The sequence below is a fragment of the Musa acuminata genome, chromosome BXJ2-9, assembly GCF_036884655.1.
Source record: "Musa acuminata AAA Group cultivar baxijiao chromosome BXJ2-9, Cavendish_Baxijiao_AAA, whole genome shotgun sequence".
Classification (NCBI taxonomy): Eukaryota; Viridiplantae; Streptophyta; class Magnoliopsida; order Zingiberales; family Musaceae; genus Musa; species Musa acuminata.
The window spans coordinates 34,762,650-34,783,618 of NC_088346.1; positions in this window are offsets into that span (position 1 = coordinate 34,762,650).

Genomic DNA, 20,969 nt, shown 5'->3' on the forward strand with positions numbered 1-20,969 from the left:
GAGGTGCATCAGCCTGAGCTCAGTTTCGAGCTCTGCCAGGTGATGCAACCACCGAGCTCAGTCTTCGAGCTCTGGCAGAGAGGTGCATCAGCCTGAGCTCAGTTTCGAGCTCTGCCAGGTGATGCAACCACCGAGCTCAGACTTCGAGCTCTGCCAGGCGGTGCAACCACTGAGCTCAGTCTTCGAGCTCTACCAGGTGATGCAACCATCGAGCTCAGTCTTCGAGCTCTGGCAGAGAGGAGAAATCGCCTTAGCTCAATCGTCGAGCTCTGCCAGGCGGTGCCACCTCTCCAGTCAAGAGGTGCAACCGCCTGATCCCAGAATTCTGGGATTTGATCGATTTGATCGTTTTGAGCTCCAAATTTGAACTGGGTTGGGGCCTATAAATACCCCAGCCATTCAGCACTGAAAAGATACAGATCCACACCGAATTCTTGATCTTTTCAGTGATTCTAAGAGCTCAAATTTGTGTAAAATCCTAAAGTTCTCCTCCTTATGTTCTTCAAGTCTTGAGTTGTAAAGAGAGGAGAGAAAGGATCTGTAAAGGTTGTCTCCTGAGCCTGTCAAAAGGAGAGAAACTGTAAAAGGGCAGTTAGCCTTCGCCCATTGAAGGAAGGCAGCTAGTTGACGTCGGTGACCTCGTCGGAGGAGGAAGCCAAAAGTGGAGTAGGTCAAGACTGACCGAACCACTCTAAATCTCTGGTTTGCTTTTACTTTGAGCACTTTATCATTACTGCAAACCTCCTACATTGCTACTGCCCTCTGCGCCTTTACGAACAAGTTTCTAAGCTCTGATCTTTCAGAATCTGCATTCAAACGTAAATCGTGTTTTCGTACGATCTTCACATTGCAGCTTACGCTTACATTCGGATTCCATTTATAACTGCAAATTGCTTTCTAAGTAAAACGCTTTTCAAGGTTCAAAACTGCTTTTAGACGCAAAACTACATTTAGACGTAAAATTACGTTTAGACGTAAAACTACGTTTAGACGCAAAACTGCGTTTAGACGTAAAACTGCGTTTAGACGCAAAACTGCGTTTAGACGCAAAACTGCGTTTAGACGTAAAACTGCGTTTAGACGTAAAACTACGTTTAGACGTAAAACTACGTTTAGACGCAAACTGCGCTTAGACGCAAACTGTGTTTAGACGCAAACTGCGCTTAGACGCAAACTGCACTGTGATTCTGCTTTTATATCGAAATTGTTTTTTATCGGATGAACGCAGCTTTCGTTTTTAAATTGCTATAAGGTTTCCGCTGCACTAATTCACCCCCCCCCCCTCTTAGTGCTCTCGATCCTAACAATTGGTATCAGAGCGGGGTATTTCTCATTTCGGATTTACACCCGAGAGAAATGGCTCTTCAAGAGGGCTTTTCGGTCTTTCGTCCACCGTTGTTTAACGGATTGGACTACACTTATTGGAAAACTCGAATGAGAGTTTTCTTGATTTCTCTAAATCTGGATTTATGGAATATCGTTGAAACGGTTTTCAACTTCCCTCCAAACCGATGAACGAATGGTCGAATTTGGAGAAAAAGTATTTTTCTTTAAACGCAAAGGCTATGAATGCCTTATTTTGCGCATTGGACAAAAATGAGTTCAATCGGATTTCTACGTGTGAAACGGCTTTTGACATTTGGCGAATTCTTGAAATCACGCACGAGGGAACTAGTAAAGTCAAACACTCGAAAGTTAACTTTTTATTGCATGATTTTGAGTTTTTTCAAATGCAACCAAGCGAGACTATAGGCGACATGTACACCCGTTTCACGGATGTCGTCAATAGTTTAAGAGCTCTTGGAAAATATTTTTCGGATTTTGAACTCGTAAACAAGATTTTGCGTTCTCTTTCTAAACAGTGGGATTTAAAAGTAACTGCAATACAAGAAGCTAAAAATCTAAACAACTTACCACTTAAAGAACTAATTGGTTCATTGATGACATATGAAATGGTGCACAATGCACATGATGAACATATTGAACACAATCACCTTCCAAAGAACAGGAAGGATTTGGAACTCTGGACAAATGAATGCCACTTGAGCGATGACTCAAGTGATGAGGACAATGATGAACAAACCAACCTTCCAAAGAACAGGAAGGATTTGGGACATAGAACATTTGAAGACCACTCGAGCGTAAGCTCAAGTGATGGTGAACTTAAACTACAAATGAAACGAAAATTAAAAAGCAAAAAGAATGGAAATACTTGCTTTAAACGCAAGAAGAAGAACAAAAATTGGGATGAATCGAGCTCATCTGAAGACGAGAAAGTCAATAAAAGCGAGGCGGCAAACTACGCCTTACTAGCCTACGACATTGAGGTAATTAAAATGCCTTTGGTTTATTTTAAAATTACTTGATGCTTTCATGATATATTTTCTTTTTTTGTTTAGAATTAATTTTCTTGAAAATTGCATGTTTAAAAAATAAAAATACAAAAATTATGATCATGCCGATAATTTCGAAAATGATAATATTACATGATAAACAAACAAAATGATTTTGATCATGGTTAAGAAGTAATAATGTGTATCATGTTTGATTAACATTGTTGAATGAAATCACGTTTGATTTAAAGTAATGCATAAAGATGTAATATTAAATGATTATTAACAATTTTATGCATGAGATTTTAAGTTATCCATGATCATGAGCTCGTTTGATCTTCTTGATTTAATTTCAAGTTCTATAGCAAAAATCATGTCTGAATATATGAAAGTGTTAATTTCATTTTAGGATTCACTTAACAATTGGTATCCTAACAATCAGATTTTCTCATACACTTATGAAAAATATTTTTCTAAAATGGATTTGATGAAATGATTCCTGCTTATAAATTCCATCTTGAAATATGAATGATAGTGTTTTTGCTTGCAAAGATTTGTTTCACATTCATATCTCCTATGATTCATATGCAGAAAACGAATTTATAAATCATAATACAATGAGATTTCTTATGCAAAAATAAAGTGCTTTTGTGATTCTTTGCTAAAGAGAATAATCATAATCATGATCTTAATAATTATAACATGAAGCTCTTTATAAATCAAGATCGTTCATTATGCTCCCTACATTTATCAAAAAGGAGTTCTTCAAATGAAATGTAATTCAATGAAGTGTCATATTGATATCTTGAAACTGGGAATATTTTAAAATGTGATCTTGATAAGAATGTTTCAAGTTGCTCTTTGTACTATATCTTTTTCGAATGAATCATGAGCCTTGATATCATATATTTCATAATACAAGATTTCTTTGCCTTATGTCTTGAACTTTCATGCTTATCTTAATTTGGCATATAAAGACTAAGGCATGCTTAGATGAAAAAGAATCTCTTAAAAAAATGCTTTTCCCATCTGATCGAGATTAATGATTTCATAATATTTTGTGAATCTCGAAATTAATTTTAATGACTTGATTATGAATTTCAAGTTAATAATTTGATTTGAATAAGTTTTATCTAAATCATAATCTTGATCTTGCAAAATTGAAGTCACAAATAATATCTTGCGGTATTCATGGATTGAAACATTGTATGCTTAAATTAATCATTCTCCTATTCCTTAAAAGCCTTATGTGTTGAATGAAAACTAACTTGCTTTATGATGAATCACGAATCATGACTTGATCTATATGCCTTGAAATGATTGAAATATTTAACACTTTTATGCTCTTCCCCCTACTTTCTTCTTGTTTTCAATGATAAAATGAGGAGAAGTTTTGATCATGCATGGTAGGATATAATTTGACAAATTTGATACCATCTGAAACATTTATGATGTGCAATTATGCATGCAATACTTGTGCTTTCTAATTATGATGTGATGTATTGCACATGATGTAAATCATGATTTAAAATGCTATGAGTGCCAAGTTACACATTTTGAGAAGAAATTGTTATATTGAAACATTAATGTAATTATGAATAGTGATATGATATCATGCATGTAATACTTCAACTTATGATAATGATGCATGTAATGATAAAATATTCATGATGAAAAATTGTCTTGACATTCATAACTTGATTATTCATTCTTTGTCATGATTTTGAAATCGTTGTAAAAGGAAAAAAGAACTACAAAACCGTATTCTCTCTTTCTTTTTTACAATGACAAAGGGGGAGATAGCTAGCTTGTACAAGTCAAGAAGATGCAAAAACTTGATTGCTAGCTTGCCTATTTTAAGTAGCAAAGATTGCTAACTTGCATATTTCAAAGAAGAAAAATTGTCTTCTTGAACATCACTATCTTGAATATCTCAAGAAGCAAAACTTGCAATTTGCACATTGCAATAGGAAGCAAGAATCATGAGCTTACACAAGAAAGCTATCTTGCATTTGCTTTCGAAATTTTTGCTAGCTTATATGTTGTGAAACTTGTATATCGTAAAAATTGCTAGCTTGTTGGTCTAAAGAGAAGCAAAAAGTTGCTATCTCAAAAGAAACAAATGTGCTATCTTGCCTATCTCAAGAGGCAAAAATGCTAACTTGCGCATCTAGCAAAGTGAGCAAAATTTTCAAGAAGCAAGAGTTGCCTTCTTGAACATCTCTAAATTGCTAGCTTGCATGATGTAGAACTTGCTATCTTGAACATTACCAAAAGTGATATCTTATATGCTATAAAACTTGCATATCTAAAACTTGATAGCATGAATGTTCTAAGCATGATGTAACACTTGCTAGATCTTCTAGCTACAAGATTGCATGATGATAAAACTTGATATCATGATTTTCATGCAATGAGTTGAACCAATATCACACACACTTGATTGTGGTACTTCTCCTTTATGTTGATGACAAAGGGGGAGAAGTATGTTGATGACATGACATGTGATGCATAAGTTTATGCATATGTTCATGTTGATGTGTTGCAAGTATTCATGATGAATATTGCAATGACTTGAATTCAGTTTAAATTCAAGGTTCTATCAATATGACATATTGATAGGGGGAGTTTGTTTAAACTCTGGGAGTTAAGGTTAACTCCGTTTATGATGACATGTTGCTTAGATTTTTGAATCTAAGAGTTTCTATCAATATGGCATATTGATAGGGGGAGTTTGTTTAAACTCCGGGAGTTAAGTTTAACTCCGTCATCAAGTAGTTGTCATCATCAAAAAGGGAGAGATTGTTGAATCTCGTATTTTGATGATGAAACTACTTGATATATGTTTATGATTTAATCTGCGTTTTGAATGACGCAGGGTGCTTCGATCAGGATGAGATAATTAAAGCAGGAAAATCATGTTGTGCCGAAGGAACATGTCAGAAGATTGGACGTCGGGCCGGTGGATCGGTCGACGTATCGACAAAAGGCTTCGGGCCGTGAACTCGGGCATCGGGCCAAGAAGAGCGGGTATTGTGCCAAGGATATCGAAGTTGCGGAGTCAACTGGCCGATTGGGCAATAGGCTGCAGGAGAGGACGATGCGCCGAAGAATCGGACGAAGCGTCGAGGGACCAATGACATGTCGGACAACTTGGTTAATTGCTTAGGATTAATTGTCTCGATCGAAGTTTTGCTTTGGTGTGCAGGATTAACTACGATGAGAGTAAGACAAGCAGCAGGTGTTGCGCCGGAGTCAAGATCATGATCACGTTGGGAGTTCGAGAGTTCGACGGAAGTTCGGACGGTCGTCGGAGGTTCAGCGAGAACAGATCCGAGAAGTCCAGAAGCTTGCCAAGCGAAGCTCGTCGGAACTCGCCAAGTGGATCGTCGCAAAGTCCAGGAGTATGCCGGATGTCCGCAGAAGGATCACCAAGGGTTTATCGGATGATCGACGGAAGTTCGCCGGAAACTCGCCGGAAGAAGCGATTGACGCATCGGAGCAAAGCTGCAGAAGTTGTCTTAGAGTTAATCGTAGTTAGCACGATGATTAAGCTTGAAAATGGGAGGTGATCCCATTAGCTTAATCTTGGGGCAATTGGGCCCCTGAAAAGATTCAAATTGGGCCGAATGGAGCGAACCATTCGGACCCTGATTACACCAGGCGGTGCAACCGCCCAGGCCAGGAGGTGCAACCGCCAGGGCTGCGTCTCCCAGCTAGACTGGGCGGTGCAACCGCCCCAGCCAGGAGGTGCAACCGCCCAAAGCTCAGTCTTCGAGCTAGACTGGGCGGTGCAACCTCCTCTGTCAAGAGGTAGCACCGCTAGAGCTCAAGTTTCGAGCTCTGCCAGGCGGTGCAACCACCGAGCTCAGTCTTCGAGCTCTGGCAGAGAGGTGCATCAGCCTGAGCTCAGTTTCGAGCTCTGCCAGGTGATGCAACCACCGAGCTCAGTCTTCGAGCTCTGGCAAAGAGGTGCATCAGCCTGAGCTCAGTTTCGAGCTCTGCCAGGTGATGCAACCACCGAGCTCAGACTTCGAGCTCTGCCAGGCGGTGCAACCACTGAGCTCAGTCTTCGAGCTCTGCCAGGTGATGCAACCATCGAGCTCAGTCTTCGAGCTCTGGCAGAGAGGAGCAATCGCCTTAGCTCAGTCGTCGAGCTCTGCCAGGCGGTGCCACCTCTCCAGTCAAGAGGTGCAACCGCCTGATCCCAGAATTCTGGGATTTGATCGATTTGATCGTTTTGAGCTCCAAATTTGAACTGGGTTGGGGCCTATAAATACCCCACCCATTCAGCACTGAAAAGATACAGATCCACATCGAATTCTTGATCTTTTCAGTGATTCTAAGAGCTCAAATTTGTGTAAAATCCTAAAGTTCTCCACCTTCTGTTCTTCAAGTCTTGAGTTGTAAAGAGAGGAGAGAAAGGATCTGTAAAGGTTGTCTCCTGAGCCTGTCAAAAGGAGAGAAACTGTAAAAGGGCAGTTAGCCTTCGCCCATTGAAGGAAGGCAGCTAGTTGACGTCGGTGACCTCGTCGGAGGAGGAAGCCAAAAGTGGAGTAGGTCAAGACTGACCGAACCACTCTAAATCTCTGGTTTGCTTTTACTTTGAGCACTTTATCATTACTGCAAACCTCCTACATTGCTACTGCCCTCTGCGCCTTTACGAACAAGTTTCTAAGCTCTGATCTTTCAGAATCTGCATTCAAACGTAAATCGTGTTTTCGTACGATCTTCACATTGCAGCTTACGCTTACATTCGGATTCCATTTATAACTGCAAATTGCTTTCTACGTAAAACACTTTTCAAGGTTCAAAACTGCTTTTAGACGCAAAACTACATTTAGACGTAAAATTACGTTTAGACGTAAAACTGCGTTTAGACGCAAAACTACGTTTAGATGTAAAACTGCGTTTAGACGTAAAACTGCGTTTAGACGCAAAACTGCGTTTAGACGTAAAACTGCGTTTAGACGTAAAACTACATTTAGACGTAGAACTGCGTTTAGACGCAAACTGCACTTAGACGCAAACTGTGCTTAGACGCAAACTGTGTTTAGACGCAAACTGCGCTTAGACGCAAACTGCACTGTGATTCTGCTTTTATATCGAAATCATTTTTTATTGGATGAACGCAGCTTTCGTTTTTAAATTGCTGTAAGATTTCCGCTGCACTAATTCACCCCCCCCCCTCTTAGTGCTCTCGATCCTAACAGCTTAGACAAAGGGTATGTTACTTTCGGAGACAACAACAAGAGTAAAATCATTGGTAAAAGAACCATAGGTAACAAATCTAAATTTTTGATTAAAGATGTGTTGTTGGCTGATGGCTTAAAGCATAATCTTGTGTGATAAAGGATACATCATTAGATTTGAATCCAATGCTTGTATTATTGAACAATCACATAAAAACACTTTTATGATTGTCCTAAAATAAAATAATGTATACACTATTGACATTAATGATCTTTATAATGGAATGTGTTTTTCGGTTTTAAATGACGATGCTTGTCTTTGGCATAGGAGATTAGGTCATGCTAGCATGAAACTAATCTCTCAAATCTCATCCAAAGAACTTGTAAGATGTATTCCTTGTTAGGATCGAGTCGGCACTAAGGGGGGGTGTGAATTATTGTAGTGGATAAAAGTCATCGATTTCGGAAAATATTCATTCGTTGAAAATCGATCGGAAAGATGTTAACTTAAAAACACTTTTATAAGCATATAATGAGGAAGTAGAGAAGTGAGCAAGTAAAATGATTTGTAGCAAAGGTAAACAACAAAGTAAAAGGTAGCAAACCGATTTTATAGTGGTTCGGTCATCGTGACCTACATCCACTTCTGATTCCTCTTTACTCGAAGTCACCGGCTTCCACTACTAGTCTTCCTTCAATGGGCGAAGACCAACTACCCTTTTACACCATGATTCTCCTTTTGACTGGTTCAAGAGAGAATATTTACACCCTTCCCTTACACTTTCCCTTAGAATGGTCTCTAAGCTTTAGGAGGAGGGACTCTATACTTTACAAGGGTTTTCAACTCTAGAAATACAGAGTTTTTGTTCATTTTTCTTTTTTACTCCATGCAGGAATAGCTAGGGTATTTATAGACCCTAAATGACTTCGAAACTTAAGCCAAAAATTAAATCCCCAAAATTTTGGGGTACGAGCAGTACCACCGCTTACATCCTGACACTAGGCGATACCATCGCTCAATCTGGCGGTACCACCGCCTAGAAGACTATGTCTTAGTTGTACCATCACACAGATTGGTGGTACCACCACTTGACAGTCTCTCAGAGACTGTGTCTTGGCAGTATCATCACCTAACATAGTCTCGGAGACTGTGCCATGACAATTTTACCTTTTAGGTCACTGTTTGGGCTTTTTTACTTGGCCCAACATAGCCCAAACTTGGGCCCAATTGACTCCTAATTGATTTGGCCTAATTTTATTCTAAATCAACTCAATTAGACTCTAAACTAACTCGATATAGACATAATCGATTACAAGCAAATCCTATGTTGTACGACATGTAATTGGTTCTTTTGGCTGTTCGTCTGATCCTTCGACGCATCGTCCTCTCTTTTGACGTATTGCCCAATCAACATGTTGTCTTCTTGTAACATCTGATCTCCTTGGCGCAATGTTCGATCTTCTTGGGTCGATGCTCGAATTCACGGACCGAAGCCTTCTACCTGACACATCGATCGATCCTCCGGCTCGACGTCCAATCTTCTAACATGTTTGCTTCGGCCCAACGTTCGATTCCTCCTACTTTAATCGATTTGCCTTTTCTGATCGAAGCTAGTCTTGCATCACTTAAATACACATCAGTTAAATACTACCAATTGGTTTCATTATTAAAATATGAGATTCAATAATCTCCTCCTTTTTTATGTTGACAACCAATTGACGGTGAAGTTTAAACAAACTCTCCCTATCAATATGGCATATGTGAGATGAACCTTGAATTCAAAATGAATTCAAGTCTAGGAAATTTTAATCATTAATCTAAGCAACATTTCATCATAAAATCATGCATAATCAAAATTTTAATACATTATTCCATGCATGATCAGTATCATAACTTCTCACCCTTTGTCATCAACAAAAAGGAGAAGTGCATCTAGCAAGTTTCTGATATATAATTTCAAATCATTACATTATAAACATAATCATCATGCAAGCTAGTAATTTTCTCTCTCTTTTGAGAAGTCCAATTTTTTGCTTCCTTGGCAAAGCGCAAGCTAGCAAAATTTTACATCATTTTACAACATGCAAGCTAGCAATAATGTTGAGTTTTGCAATTTGTAAATTTTGCTAGATGAGCAAATTAGCATGTTTTGCTTTTTGAGATAGGCAAGATAACACTTTTGCTTCTCTTGAGATTGCAAGCTAGCAATTCTTGGTGATGTTCAAGATAGCAAGTTCTTTGGTCCCCTTTGAAATGTGTAAGTTAGCAATTTTTCTCCCACTTTGTCATTGTCAAAAGGAAAGGAAGGATATAATAGTGCAAAATATTTTAATCATGACAAGGCATATAAGCCATAAATACAAAAAAATCATGTTATGAACGATTAAGTCATGAATACTAAAGAACATGATTTATTTTGACAAATCTCAAGGAAATCTTAGGAGATCAAATAAAAAAGATCTTCAAAAGAAATTTTATGTCATGAACTCCGATAAAGATATTCTCTTTAGTAAACAACAAAAGAATTGTAGGAGAACAAATAATAAATAATCTCGATTCATGCATAAGAAATCTCAAGATTCATATACAAAATCTCCTCTTAAGAAAATACCAAAATGAATTGTAAGAGGACAATTAATGAAAAATTTTGATTCATAATAAATCTTAATCAAGTGAAAGAATCAAGATTCGTTTGAATGAATATCTTCTTTAGTGAAAGAAAAAAAAAATCTTGATTCATAGAAAACTTTCAAGTTGTAATCAAAAGAAAAATTTAGATAATTTTTTTCTTTAGCAAATGGCAAAAAGAGACATAAGAGACCAAATGAGAGATCTTGATTCATAATAAGGAAAATCCCAAGTTTTAATTTCGAGAAATTAAAATAATGATATAGAAAAAATTCATTCAAATTTATAATCATCGAAATCACTTTCATAATCCAAGATATTCATAAAATTAATACAAATAGATTCATCAATATCCCTTTCTGAAAACTCGATAAGGTAGGGATTGAGAAATTTTAAAGAAAAAGGCTTTCTTCTTTTTTGTTTCAACTTATGTGATTGATGCCCTTTTCTTTTATGCCAAATCCATTCATCATTGATTAAAACCGAAACACAAATTTTATCATCAAAATCATCATGACATAAGGCTTCTTTTAAATAAGCAATTTGATTTATCATTTTGATTCCAATGATAATACATTTTCCTTTTTATATGTTTCATTTTATGTGATTGATTTCATATAAATATGCTCAGGTTTTTTATATGAAAACCATTCATCTTATTTAAAATTGAAAAAACAACTTTCATTGCGACAAAGATCAATAAGCCATAAATCACAAAAATCATCATATATAACTTCAAAATATCATGCATAGTATAAAATCATCAAGCATGGTATCAAAATTTTAATATTTTCATTACATCTTACATCATTATGTCATTAAAACATCAAGCATGATTTAATTTAGCATTTTCAATCAAAGTCGAAAATCTATATGGAAATCATCAAAAGACACATTATTGCTTCTTATGAACATTCATAAAAGATTAATCTTATTTGGTATACAAGCATTAGATTTATATCTAACATTTTATTGTATTTTCATAAAACATACAATTTTCATTATCATTTTCAAAATTACTAGCATGACCCCAAAATTTTTTTATTTTTATTACATCATGAAATGTTTAAAAAATTAAAAAATATATATATAATTCTTCTAAACTAATTTAAAAATAACTTATGAAATATATTATATAATTTTGAAATAAAGCAAAGGATTTTTTGTTACCTCGTCATCGAAAGTCGTTAAGGCATAGTTTGTCACCTCGCCTTTGTTGATTTGTTCTTCATCTTCGGATAAACTTGATTCGTTCTAAGCCTCTTTGAGTGCTCTCTTCTTCTTTGGCAACTTATTTTTAAGTTTATTTTTATTCTTTAATTCTTATTTAATGAACCTTTAGATGTTATAGTGAGAAGTTTGAGTTCATCATCACTTGAGCTTTCGCTCGAGTGGTCTTCATTTGTTCTAATTATCAAATCCTTCCTATTTTTTGGAAAGTTATTCTCATGTTTGTTTTGTGTCATATAACTCATTTTATAGGTCATTAAAGACCTAATAAGTTCTTCGAAAGGGAAAGTATTCAAATCCTTGGCCTCTTGAATGACCGTTACTTTAGAATCCCAAGTTTTAGGAAGAGATCGTAAAACTTTATTAACAAGTTCAAGATTCGAAAAATATTTGCCAAGAGCTTTTAAGCCATTGACGATATCCATAAAACGGGTATACATGTCAATAATGATTTCATATGGCTTCATTCAAAATAATTCAAAATCATGCATCAAAAGATTTATCTTAGAATCTTTTACTCTACTAGTGCCTTCGTGTATGATTTTAAGTGTATGCCAAATATCGAAAGCCGTTTCATAAATAGAAACACAATTAAACTCATTTTTGCTCAAAGTACAAAATAGAGCGTTCATAGCTCTAGCATTAAAAAAAAACGTTTTCTTCTCCAAATCATTCCATTCGTTCATTGGAGTAGAAGACTTTTAAAAATTACTTTCAATAATATTTCATAAATTTAAATCCATTGAAAGCAAGAAAACTCTCATTCGAGTTTTCCAATAAGTGTAGTCTATCCCATTGAACATGGGAGAACGAACGATAGAAAAGCCCTCTTGAAAGCCAAAAAGATCCATTTCTCTTGGATATTAAACCAAGCGAGAAATAACGTGGCTCTGATACCAACTGTTAGGATAGAGTTAGCACTAAAAGGGGGGAGTGAATTAGTGCAGCGGATAAAAGTCATCGATTTTGAAAAATATTCGTTCGTTGAAAACCGATCAGAATGATGTTAACTTAAAAACACTTTCGTAAGCATGTAATGAGAAAGTAGAGCGGTGAAAAAGTAAAATGATTTGCACCAAAGGTAAACAGCAAAGTAAAAGGCAGTAAAATAATTTTATAGTGGTTTGGTCATTGTGACCTACATCCACTCCCGATTCCTCTTCACTCGAGGCTATCGGCTTCCACTACCAATCTTCCTTCAATAGGTGAAGACCAACTACCCTTTTACACCTCGATTCTCCTTTTGATTGGTTTAGGAGAGAACCTTTACAACCCCTTTTTACAAAGCTTCCCTCACACTCTCCTTTAGAATAGTCTCTAAACTTTAGGAGGAGGGACTCTACACTTTACAAGGGTTTTCAACTCTAGAAACATAGAGTTTTAGTTTACTTTTCTTTTTACTCCATGTAGGAATAGCTGAGGTATTTATAAACCCCAAATGGCTTCAAAACTTGGAGCTAAAATTTAAATCCCCAAAATTACGGGGTACGGGCGGTACCACCCCTTGCACTGGGTGGTACCACTGCTTCTAGCCTGACACTGGATGGTACCACCACCAAAAAGATTATGTTTGGGTGGTATCACCACCTAAACTGGCGGTACCACCACCTGACAGTCTCTCGGAGACTGTGTCTAGGTGGTACCACCTCTAACACAGTTTGGGAGACTATGCCACAATGGTTTCACTTGTTGGGTTACTATTTGAGCCTTTTTACTTGGCTCAGCATAGCCCAAACTTGGGCCCAATTGGCCCCGAATTGAGTTAGCCTAATTACTTTCTAAATCAACTCAATTAGACTCTAAACTAACTCGATCTAGATATAATCGATTACAAGCGAATCCTATGTTATCCGGCATGTCATTGGTTCTTCCGGCGCTTCATCCGATCCTTCGGCACTTTGTCCTCTCCTTTGGCATGTTGCCCAATCAATATGTTGTCTTCTTGTAACATCTGATCTCCTTGGCGCAATGTCCGATCTTCTTGGGCTGATGTCTAAATTCATGGACTAAAGCCTTCTGCCTAACACATCAACCGATCCTTCGGCTCGACGTCCAATCTTCTAATATGTTTACTCCGGACCAATGTCTGATTCCTCTTGCTTTAATCGATTTACCTTTTGTGATTGAAACTAGGCCTGCGTCACTTAAACGCATATTAGATAAACACTATCAATTGGTTTCATCATGAAAATCCGTGATTCAACATTCCTAACATTAAGTTTGTTAAAGATAATGTGTGTGATGCATGTCAACTAGGAAAATAAATAAAATGTAGTTTCAAACCAAAGAATCAAATAAGTATCTCTAAACCATTACAATTGATCTATATGGATTTGTTTGGACTAATTGATACTTCAAGCCTAGGAGGTAGAAAATACACCTTTGTAATTGTGGACGATTATAGTAGATACACTTGGACATACTTCTTGGCATACAAAAGTGATTGCTTTAGGTATTTTTTTAAGTTTTATAAACTTGTTCAAAATGAAAAAGGCTTTATGATTTCATCAATTTGGAGTGATCACGGTGGCGAATTTCAAAATTATGATTTCTAAAATTTTTGTGAATCTAATAGATACAACCACAATTTCTCTACTCCAAGAAATCCATAACAAAATGGAGTAGTAGAAAGAAAAAAATAAAATTTATAAGAAATGACAAAAACCATGTTGAACAAATATAGCCAGCCGTTAATACGACATGCTATGTCATGAATAGGATTCTAGTAAGACCATTACTTTCCAAAACTCCTTATGAATTGTGGAACGATAAAAATCCAATGTTTCGTACTTTAAAGTTTTCGGTTGTAAATGTTTCATCTTGAATGAAAAAGATGTCTTAGGAAAGTTTCATGCAAAATCTGATGAAGGCATTTTTCTTAGTTATTCTTCTATTTCAAAAGTCTTTTATGTCTTTAATAAATGAACTTTGATCATAGAAGAATCTATTCATGTAGTCTTTAATGAAGTCTCTGAATTTAAGAAAAATAAGTTTGTTGATGATCTTAATTTTAATGCTTTAAATTTAAATGAACCCTCTCCTCCATCTAGTAACTTGGATATATCTTCTTCTGAAATATCCTTATCCAAGGAATGAAAGTACATAGATGCTCATCCTAAGAAGCTAATCATAGGAGACACATCAAAAGGGGTTCAAACTTGTTCTTCTCTTAAAAATTTTTGTGCCAATGCTGCTTTTCTTTCTCAAATTGAACCTAAATGCATTAACGAGGCCCTGACAGATGATTTATGAGTTATTGCAATGCAAGAAGAGTTGAACAAATTTTAGAGAAATGAGGTATGGGAGCTTGTTTCGAGACCTAATGATCATTTAGTTATTAGTACTAAATGAGTCTCTAGAAATAAGTAAGATGAATTTGGTATCATGGTTAGAAATAAGACTAGACTAGTAGCCAAGGGTTTCAACTAAGAAGAAGGTATCGATTATGAAGAAACCTTCGCTCTTATGGCAAGATTAGAAGCCATAAGGATGCTCCTTCCCTATGCTAGTAGTAATAATTTTAAGTTATTTCAAATGGATGTCAAAAGCACTTTTCTTAATGGCTTTATTTTTGAAAAAGTTTATGTTAAACAACCTCCCAGATTTGAGAATGATAATTTTTTGAATCATGTGTTTAAATTGACTAAAGCTCTCTATGGATTAAAACAAGCCCCAAGGGCTTGGTATGAGAGACTTAGCTCCTTTCTTATCCAAAATAATTTCTCTAAAGGCAAAGTCGATACTACATTGTTTATTAAAAATTTTAAAAATAATTTTCTTATTATTCAAATTTATGTTGATGATATTACTTTTGGTTCTATAAATGAATCTTTATGTGAATCGTTTGCCAAGAGTATAAGCCAAGAGTTTGAAATGACTTTAATGAGTGAACTAACTTTCTTTCTAGGCTTACAAATCAAACAACTTAGTGATGGTATTTTTCCTAGTCAAATAAAATATGTATTAGACTTGCTAAAATGGTTTAATATGGATAGTTCAAAGGCTATCAATACTCTTATGAGTACCTCCACTAAGTTAGACAATGACAAAAGTGGAGAAAGCTTTGATTAAAAAGCTTATAGGGGTATGATAGGTAGTTTACTATACCTCATTGCAACTATACCAGACATCATATTTAGTGTAGGACTTTGTTTTAGGTTTCAATCTAATCCTAAGCTATCTCATCTTAAAGCGGTTAAAAGAATTCTTAGATATCTTAAAAGAACCACTAATATAGGATTATGGTATCCAAAATTCAAAAACTTTGAAATTGCTTATACTGATGTAGATTTTTGCTGGGTTTAGAATAGATAGAAAAAGTACATTTGGAATATGTCAATTCTTAGGTCATGCACTTGTCTCTTGGTCTTCCAAGAAACAAAACTCGATTGTACTATCTACGACCGAAGCTGAATACATAGCGGCTAGTGTATATTATGCACAATTTGTACGAATAAAAAATATATTAGAAGATTATAGAATTTATATTCAGAATATTCCTATAAAATGTGATAACACAAGTGCAATATGTTTAATAAAAAATCCTATTCAACACTCTAAAACTAAACATATTGACATTAGGCATCACTTTATATGAGATCATGTTAATAATCATGATGTAATCTTTGAATTCATTGATATGAAACATCTGTTGAATCTCAAATATTGATGATGAAGTCAATTATAATTTGTTTGATCTAATCTATATGTTGAGAAAAGTGTGCAGGATTAACTATGATGGCAGTAAGACATAAAGCAGGTGTTGTGCTGGAGTTAAGATCGAGATCACGTTGGGAGTTCGAGAGTTCGACGGAAGTCCGGACGTTCGTTGGAAGTTCTGTGGGAACCAACCGAGAAGTCTAGGAGCTTGCCATAGAAGCTCATCAGAACTCGCCAAGAAGATCGTCGCAAAGTCCAAGAGCTTGCCGGGAGTCCGCTGGAGTATTACCGAGAGTTCATCGAATGTTCACCGGAAGTACGCCAGAAGCTCGTCGGAAGAGCAATTGACACACCGGAACATAAAGTGCAGTAATCATGTCTTAATTATTGTAGTTAGAGCATAAATTAAGTTAGGATTGAGAGGTAATCCCACTAACTTAATTAGGAGCCAACTGGGCCCTAAGTTAGGCTGGATTCAAGGCCCAACTAGGACCCTGAATTCTTGGTCGGTGGTGGCACCACTTGGGAGACTCGGTCTCCCAGGAATTCTAGGCGGTGGTACCGCCCCTGTCAGGCGGTGGCACCGCCGATAGTTATTGCTGCCAATGGTGGTACCGCCCCTATCAAGCGGTGGTACCGCCAGAGCTTGGTCTCCAAGCTCTATCAGGTAGTGGTACTGCCCAAACTGAGCGGTAGTACCGCCCAGTAATGGCGGTGGTACCGCTAGTAACCTAGAAATCAGGATGAGACACTTCTTGGCTCTATTTTTGAAAGCCATTGGGGTTTATAAATAACCCACCCTTTTCTGCATGAAAGAAAAAATGAAATCTTAATATTGAAGGAAGGTCTCTAGTGGACGCCGATAACCTCGTCGGAGGAGGAAGCCGAAAGTGGATGTAGGTCATGTTGACCGAACCACTCTAAAACTCGATTTGCATTTACTTTGAGCAACTTTCTTTTATAGCAAATTGCCTCTCCTCCTTACTGTGCTTTAACTACATCTACATACGCCTTCACATAAACATCTTCCGAGATCAGCTTTAATTGTACGAATACTTTATGAAACTGACGCTTTTCATTTGTGCAATTTACATTGCTGCAAATCACCTTAGTCTTCTCTTGCACTTTCATGAAAGGTTTCAAGTTCAAATTCCTTCCGAAATGGATTGAATTGAAATCATTCTCATTGGAATATGTTTTAATTGAAATAAGTTTTTTGAAATAGTGAAAGTTTTCCGCTGTACTAATTCACCCCCCCTTAGTATTGCGTTTGATCCTAACAACATCAATTAGCCGATATCTTTATAAAACCTTTAAATAAGAATAATTTGATTTTATTAGAAGAGAGGTAGGCATATTAAACTGTCTGATTGCATGAGTTTATTGTATTTCTTTTTCGGACTATCTTCCTCTTAATTTATTTCATGAATGGAGCTTTCATGAATTTATTACATTTTTATTTTCCTCTTAACTTGGTATCAAATTTACTTCATACTTTTGCTCCATCACTTAATGATTTTTGATACACTTAATCACTTCACTCATGAATTTTATTGACAAATACATCTCTCGCGAATTTCACTCTTGTAAATTTTTAATGAGAAACGAATTTTCTTGACTTGCAAACTTTTGCAAAGATTATGAATTCATTTGGTAGAAACAGCTTTCACAAATTTTATTCATGAATTTTTCTTTCATAAAAGAATATTCATAAATTCTACGTCATGAAATGATGCATCTTTAGCTCTTATTGTGAATATCTCTCGATGAAATGAATTTTCAATCACTCATTGTTCCTCCTTGTATTATTCATGAACTTTCAATATCTCAATTCTTCTTAATAAATGCACTATTGCAATAAGTAAAATTTTTACTTAAAACTTTTTATACATATTGCCCATTTTCTTTTTGTTGATGACAAAGGGGGAGAAATATGAAAAATTGATGACAACTTGGAATTATGAATGTTTGAAATATATCATGAATCATTATGAATGTATCATAAATGCTTGAAATGCATCGTAATATGGCATGGATACTTGAAAATGTTTCATTTTTAAAATCATGCTTGATTTCGTATCAAAATGATGAATGTCTTGTTAGGATCAAGAGCACTAAGAGGGGGGGGGTGAATTAGTGCAGCGGAAATCTTATAGCGATTTAAAAACCAAAAGCTACGTTCGTTCAAAAACTATTATGATGCAAAAGCAAATTCTCAGTTTGTATCTAAGTGCAGTTTGCGTCTAAGCGCAGATTGCGTCTAAGCGCAGTTTTACGTCTAAATGCAGATTTACGTCTAAACGCAGATTTACGTCTAAACGCAGTTTTACGTCTAAACGTAGTTTTACGTCTAAACGCAGATTTACGTCTAAACGCAGTTTTATGTCTAAATGCAGTTTTACGTCTAAACGCAGTTTTACGTCTAAACGCAGATTTACGTCTAAACGCAGTTAGACGCAGATTTACGTCTAAACTTTGAAACTCGTTTGTATACTCGCAGAAGGCAGTATGCAGTTGAAACCAAGACGTAAACGTGAACTGAAATCTGATGATTGAGCGAAGAAAGCCGATTTACGTCTGAATGCAGTTTTACGTCTAAATGTTGAAACTCGTTCGTAAAATCGTAGAGGACAGATTGCAGTTATTAATAGGATTAAAATGTAAGCGTAAACTGCAATGAAGCTCGTTCGTAAAAGCGCGGAAAACAGTTCTGCAGAATCAAACGTAAACGTAAACTGTAATGTATGAAAATACGAGTTTACGTCTGAATGCAGATTTGGAAGAACAGCACTTAGAACTTGTTCGTGAAAGCGCAGAGAGCAGTAGTGATGAGGGAGGTTTGCAGTAATGATAGAGTGCTCGAAATTAAACGCAAACCAGAGATTTAGAGTGGTTCGGTCAGCCTTGACCTACTCCACTTTTGGCTTCCTCCACCGATGAGGTTGCCGACGTCAACTAGCTGCCTTCCTTCAATGGGCGAAGGCCAAACTTCCCTCTTAAAGTTTCTCTCCTTTTGACAGGCTTAGGAGACAACCTTTACAGATGTTTTCTCTCCTCTCTTTTCAACTCAAACTTGAAGAACAGAAGGAGGAGGAAAACTAGCAGTTTTGAGCTCTAAGAACCACTGAAAAGATCAAGATTTCGGGTCAGTTCTTGCTCAATTCAGTGCTGAATGGGTGGGGTATTTATAGGCCCCAACCCAATTCAAAATTCGAGCTCAAAACGATCAAATCGATCAAATCCCAGAATTTCTGGGATCAGGCGGTTGCACCTCTCAACTGGAGAGGTGGCACCGCCTGGCAGAGCTCGAAGACTGAGCTCTGCCGATTGCTTCTTCTCTGCCAGAGCTCGAAGACTGAGCTCGATGGTTGCATCACCTGGCAGAGCTCGAAGACTGAGCTTGGTGGTTGCATCACCTGGCAGAGCTCGAAATCTGAGCTTGGTGGTTGCATCACTTGGCAGAGCTCCAAACTGAGCTCAAGCTGATGCACCATTCTGCCATAGCTCGAAGACTGAGCTTGGTGAATTCATCACCTGGCAAAGCTCGAGACTGAGCTCAGGCTGATGCACCACTCTGCCAAAGCTCGAAGACTGAGCTTGGTGGTTGCATCGCCTGGCAGAGCTCGGAACTTGAGCTCTGGCGGTGCAACCTCTTGGCTGGAGCGGTTGCACCTCCCAGCCTTGCAACCCTGGCGGTTGCACCTCCTGGCTGGGGCGGTTGCACCTCCCAGCCGTGCACCCCTGGCGGTTGCACCTCCTGGCTGGGGCGGTTGCACCTCCCAGCCGTGCACCCCTGGCGGTTGCACCTCCTGGCTGGGACGGTTGCACCTCCCAGCCCCACAGCCCAGGCGGTTGCACCTCCTGGCTGGGGCGGTTGCACCTCCTGGTGCAATCAGGGTCCGAATGGTTCACTCCATTCGACCCACTTTGAATCTTTTCAGGGGCCCAATTGCCCCAAGATTAAGCTAATGGGATCACCTCCCATTTTCATGCTTAATCATCGTGCTAACTACGATTATCTCTAAGACAACTCCTGCAGCTTGCTCCGATGCGTCAATCGCTTCTTCCGGCGAGTTTCCGGCCAACTTCCGTCGATCAACCGATAACCCTCGGTGATCCTCCTGCGGACATCCGGTATACTCCTGGACTTTGCGACGATCCACTTGGCGAGTTCCGACGAGCTTCGCTTGGCAAGCTTCTGGACTTCTCGGATCTGTTCTCTCTGAACCTCCGACGACCGTCCGAACTTCCGTCGAACTCTCGAACTCCCAACGTGATCATGATCTTGACTCCGGCGCAACTCCTGCTGCTTGTCTTAATCTCATCGTAGTTAATCCTGCACAATTAAAACAAAACTTCAATCGAGACAATTAATCCTAAGCAATTAACCAAGTTGTCCGACATGTCATTGGTCCCTCGACGCTTCGTCCGATTCTTCGGCGCATCGTCCTCTCGTGCAGCCTATTGCCCAATCGGCCAGTTGACTCCGCAACTCCGATATCCTTGGCACAATACCCGCTCTTCTTGGCCCGATGCCCGAGTTCACGGCCTGAAGCCTTCTGTCGATACGTCGACCGATCCACCGGCCCGACGTCCAATCTTCTGACATGTTCCTTCGGCACAACATGATTTTCCTGCTTTAATTGTCTCATCCTGATCGAAGCATCCTGCGTCACTCAAAACGCAGATTAAATCATAAACATATATCAAGTAGTTTCATCATCAAAATACGAGATTCAACAATCTCCCCCTTTTTGATGATGACAACCACTTGATGACGGAGTTAAACTTAACTCCCGGAGTTTAAACAAACTCCCCCTATCAATATGCCATATTGATAGAACCTTGAATTCAAACTGAATTCAAGTCATTGCAATATTCATCATGAATACTTGCAACACGTCAACATGAACTTATGCATAAACT